The 6012-nt window shown below is 40.2% G+C and overlaps 1 pseudogene; it reads right to left on the bottom strand.

Moving 5' to 3' along the window:
• Positions 1-3410: 3410 nt before the first annotated feature.
• Positions 3411-3835, bottom strand: LOC119350640 (annotated as a pseudogene).
• Between the last annotated feature and the right edge of the window lie 2177 nt (positions 3836-6012).

Genomic DNA, 6012 nt, shown 5'->3' with positions numbered 1-6012 from the left:
GGGGGACGCCGGGACACGGATTTGCAGGCGATCCTCAATTCCCTCCAGCTGAAGTCGGAGGCGGAGGCCAGACGCCGTCATCTGTAGGGGCTGGAGGAGGAGCACTCTGCAGAAGTCGACGAGATGCTCGCGTATATGAGGAGGAGGAGCCGGAGCCCTCCTACACATCCGTCCACGCGGCGCCCGGCAGCAACGCCGTGGACATCTCCGACGATAAATTGTAGCTAGCGTGTCATAGTACGTAGATTTATTTTGCATGGTTTATATGGATCTAGGGGATGAATAGGAGAGACTCGAATGCATAGCACCAAGTTTGAGGCATGACCAGTCACTGCCGTGGACGTGCCCGGTCCTGTCCACAGACGTTTGAGAGGTCAGATTTGCCAAGTCCGGCTGAGGATGCTCTTATATGCACATTTCATACAGGAAAACTAGGTGCTTTCTATTTGCTTTAGTTTCCCTTGAAAAATCATTCCTTTCGGTTACGATGTAAACAGTCTAGTTCACCAACAATGAGTTGGTAAAAAACAGTAGTTTTTTATACATGCACTTATATCAAAAATGAAATATACCGCTTCTTTACACTCATTATATTAGTCTCCCATGAGCATTCCTAACATTCAGTTAGGAAGTCAACAGTCTGTGGCAACAATATATCTGGATGGATGATACTCGCCCTTGAAATAATGAATTTTTCAGTCACCTTCAACATTCTTGGATAAAAGGTGCCTTTTATTGGCTCGAATGAAGCATCAAGAGGATACGAATACATTGAGCATACATCCGACCTCTGCAATGCCGACAACGATGACCGATGTTTCAGTGACGATCAATGGCCAGACCGAAGGTCCGGCGAGGAAAACGGAAGTCTCGATGCTCCTTGTCCACAAAGCGAGCAAAAGCAAAAGCAGCTTCCGGCAGAGAACCCATCGCTTCTCACCTTTCTTCTCTCAGGTGGCCTATTCGCTCTCGTTGGAACAGTGCATGATAGCATGAAGAGAAAGAGAGAAAAATTGAAGTTGATGGAGAAATTTTTCATTGATAATGACTGCACGTATTTAGGCTGGCCATAGTGGGAATAACATAAGTAGTATCATGCACTTGGGACTCGCAAACATGCTTATGTGGCAGACAATTAAAAAAGAAAGAGATGATCATAGTAACATAGGTAGATACTGTAACATAATAAATGTGATGCTACTATGTGTCATGCATGGCAATAAATGAGACCACCTATGATACTAATCTATGATACTATGCACTATAGAGGTAATAACATAGACTAGTAACATATGCATGTTACTAGTCTAAGTTACTCCCCACTATAACCAGCCTTATATTGCCTGGACAGTCACGAGTACATGGGAGTTACAATGTGTGCATGAATTGGAGACCACATAATGTCCTTTACAAGTACACAACGTTTGGTAATGCTAGGATCTTAACTACTAGATTATTCTGTAGAATATTCTAACACAATCATTTTTAGGCTAAGATGGCTGTTAAGGTTGTGTTATAAACTTTGGAAAATATTAGCTACATATTATTTAGGTAAAGATAACAGTTAGGAGTGTGTTATAATATTCTACAAAATAAACTATCTAGCACTTAGGATCTTAGCGTAGTTCAAACGTTATGTACTTGCAAAGGACACTACATAGTTTCCAATCCATGCAAACATTGTAATCAACATTTACTCATGGCTGTTCCGGTGATATAAATTCCTGTAGTCGTTATCAATGAAAAATTACTCAATTCACTTCAACCCTTCTATGTTTATCTTCACTTTATCGTGCACTGCACGAATTAAAGCGAATAAGCTACGGGAGACAAGAAAGGTGATAAGCGATTGGTTCTCTGCCGGAACTTGCTTTTGCTTTTGCTCGCTTTGTGGCCAGGGAGCATCAAGGCTTCCATTTTCCTCGCCGGACCTTCGATCTGGCCGCTGCTCATCACCGAAACTTCGGTCGTCCCCGTCGGCGCTGCCTGGACAGGAAATATGGCCTTCGCCACTACAGGACGTCCTGTGTTGTTCCTCGTCTTCGGCATGGTCTTGGTGTTGGCCTTCGCCGCGACCACCCCCATCGCTCTTAAGGTGCAAGCGGACGCGGTCTGCCCGCAATCCTGCAAACACCGTCCCGCATAAACATGATTTGGGGGAAACCACAGGTGCTGCCCCTTGCGGGCTATTCATCGGATCCCACTTAATGGCCGCATAGCTATGCCAGTTTGCATTTGAATCTCATATGTTGTATGTGTGCATTAGATTAGAATCTTGTTTCCATTCCACTTCCCGATGCCCAACAAGCTACCTTGACGGTCGCCGGAGCTGGAGGAGGAGGATGACGAGTAGGAGCGGGAGCAAGCGCCGGACGTGGCCATGGAGGACACGAAGCCAGAGGACGAGGAAGGCGAGGCAAATCCGATGCCTCAGAGCTGCTAGATTCGGCATGGCCGACGCGTTGGCGAGTTCAGGGTCGTCCAAGCGGAGGAGGCTGCGGAACAACAATCCATCCTCAACTCCATCCACTCGGAGGCGGAGGTGGAGCAAACCGCGCTACCTCTGCGAGGCTCGGGCGGAGGTCGGCGCAGTCTTCGTGGACATGGAGTCCGACGATGAAATGGAGGTACGGGAGGCGGTCATCCACCAGGAGGCAGGTCCGTCCAGCATTGCCGGCATGGAAGTCGTCTACATCTGGGACGACGAGTAGATTGGACTAGGTTTATCTATGTAGTATGGATTTGAGGCATGCGGCTGGAACAGACACAAAATGATGGGTGACCGGGCTCCGCGGACATGCTTGGACGCGTCCGCAGACGTATGAGGGATCATATTTGTGGTATGCGGCTGTAGATGCTCTAAGTGACCAAACTACCATTTTCTTTGATCACACAAATGGGTTAATTCCCCTAACCACAAGTTCATGATCATTAGTTTGCTTTTAGTTTCGTGCAGAAAAATCACTGAAAATATTAAAGCACACCTCTCTTTTGTAGCGTACACTGACGATTATATATTTTTCACACATTTTTGTATAAGTACCTAATACATATTTTAAAGTATCATGATTCTTTTATAACTGTTTGAAGTGCACAAGTTATAAACTCGCAAAGTAGCCCATATGAAGCTATTATTTAAAAAATCTGCATTGACTTGATAAATGTTGATCCTAATTCCTATGGTCATAGCTAGAAAGACAGCACAGCAAAAGGATCCAAACATTCAGGCTGCTTTCTCAGTTCTGCAGCACAAGTTTGAGGGAATGTTAGAAATTTATTGCTAGAGCAACTGACAATGGAGCAATCTTCCATTTTTCTTGACCATATAATCTACACAGTTACAGTTTAATTCTGATGCAGAAATCTTAACAGAACAACAACATATGAACATGAGAATTACTTACAGTGTATCATCGCGGGTTCAGGGTGGTGCCATTACTCTGAAAAATTAGCAACCTGACCTGTGGGAGCCATCCAAAGTGACAGCCCTGGCATCCACGACGCGTGACCTCTTGAAGAGCGCGGCGACGGCAGCGGGGTCCAGCTCCCGTTCGACGACGAGCGCGATGGCGCCACCGTGGCGGACAGCGCGGTCAGTCTCGGCGGCGACGCGAGACGGGAAGAGGGAGCCGGCGAATCCCGCAGGGTCGTCGGAGAAGATGAGATCGAAGGCGCCGTCGGTGAATGGGAGAATGGGAGGCGGTGGTGATCGGTCGACGAGATCGATCCCGAGGACCTCGCTGACTCCCGCTGCGTTGAGCGCGTCGACGGCGTTGCCGGCTCCCGCGGCGAGGCAGAGGACGTGGGAGGAGCCGGCCAAGAGGCGGAGGCCACAGAGAGGGGAGACGACGGATCGTCACGGGATGATCGGAGTTTTTTTTTTCCTGAGAACTGATCGGGCGAGTTGGGCCAGCCCAGGTGCGCTGATACGTCTAGCTTTTTAATTTGTTTTTTACACGTTTTGTTTTTCGTTTTTTTCGTTTTTTTCGTTTTGTTTATGCTTCCAAATATTCAACAAATATATATATATATATATATATATATATATATATATATATATATATATTACAAACTCCATCTACATAAAGCATATGAAAAATGTTGACCAAACATTTGAAAAATGTTAAATGTGTACAGAGAAAATGTTTATCACGTGTACGGAAAATGCATAAGATTTATTTTAGTGTGAAACAATTTGATCAATGATTTAAAAAATGTTAATAAAGTATTTGAATTTTTTTGAACATGTGTTTGAAAATTTTTAATCAAGCATTTGGAAAATGCTAAATGTGTATACAATATATGTTGACCACGTATGAAAAATGATGAATTTTTTTCATCATGTATATATATAAAAAATTAATCAATCATTTTGAAAATAAATGTTGAAAAGGTATTTGAAATATGTTAATCAAGCATTTGGAAAATGTTAAAATTGTATAGAAATTTTTTGCACCATGTATTAGAAAAATGATTGATTTTTTTATCATTGTCTATAAAATGTTAATCAAACATTAAAAAAATATTGCACAAGTATTTGAAAAATGTTAATTCAGCATTTGAAAAATGTTAAATGTGTATACAAAACATGTTGACCATGTATTAAAAAAATGACGAATTTTTTTATGATGTATACAAAAATGTAAATCTTCAATAATTTTGAACAAGTGTTTGGAAAAATTTATTGTGTATAGAAAAAATGTTAACCATGTATCGAAATAATGTTAGTATTTTTATTTGAAAACTGTTAATCAAGGATTTAAAAAATGTTAAAATGCATCGAAAATATGTTGATCATGTATTCAAACAATGTTAATCTTGTATTTGAAAAATGTTACAACTGTGTGTAGGAAAAATGTTGACCATATATTACAAAATGTATAATTTGCATTGGAAAAATGTTAGACGTGTATTAGAAAAATGTTGTTGACTTATAAAAAAATTGTAGAACAAGAACAAAAAGAACAAAGAAAACGGAAAATAGAAAAAAAATGCAAGAAAGAATGAAAAAACGGAGAAGAAATAAAAGAAACAAGATTAACAAAATGCAAAAAGAAGAAAAAGAAGAGAAGAAAATAAAAATGCTGACCATGTATCCCGGCTTGCCCCATTTGCTCTGTACTTTTTACGTACTATGCGGGCGTGAATGGGCCAGCCCAATACGACGCGATTGGGGAGGGAAAGCTGCAGTGAGAGCTGCTACCGTGTCGCTTAATGCGAGACATAGAGCTTGCCCCATACGTCTTACAACGAACATACTTGCTCAACTTTAAAGGGGCTAAATTTGAAATTTCACATGCGGCCGAGGGAGTCAATGGACCGGCTCTGCACAAAGTTACCTATCCGTTTATTTTTCATTTCATTGTTACTTCGAAAGTTCTACATTTTTATACTTACTTATTCAAATTATAAAAAATTCAAAGGGTTTTATTCTTTATGCAATGTAAAAATATGTTTGGAAATCTTTAAAAAAATGTTGATAGCATTAGAAAAATGGTCATCACATTTGAAAAATATTAATGGGTTTGAAAAAAGGTTTTTATCATCTAAAAAGGGTTAATTCATTCCGTACTATTCAAAAATCAAATTTATAAAATTTTAAAAATAATCACATAAATTTTTGAAAACTCTTTCCTACAATTACAAAAATTCATGAGTTTCCAAATATCTTGGTGACCTTTTAAAATATATTTATAAATATAAAAAACCTTTGATTAATTTTAAAAAGATTTTGTACCATTCAAAAAAATCAACGTGTATTTGAAAATGTTCAACACGTATTAAAAAAAGAGTTCAAATTTGTATTTAAAAATGTAACCATCATGTATTTGAAAATGTTATGCGTTTATACAAAAAATGTACTACTTGTATTAAAAATGTCACAATGTATGTGATTTTTTTTGAAATCCCCAATAAAAAGCACATATGACCTAAATAAGGAAAAAACACACAAGGTTCTAAAACTGGTCCGAACCGGTTCACATAATCTTCCCAAAAACGCTTATGGAGCTA

This window comes from Triticum dicoccoides, chromosome 1B (genome assembly GCF_002162155.2).
Source record: "Triticum dicoccoides isolate Atlit2015 ecotype Zavitan chromosome 1B, WEW_v2.0, whole genome shotgun sequence".
NCBI lineage: Eukaryota > Viridiplantae > Streptophyta > Magnoliopsida > Poales > Poaceae > Triticum > Triticum dicoccoides.
Note: the sequence above shows the minus strand (reverse complement) of the source record. Positions and strands in the feature narration are given on the sequence as shown.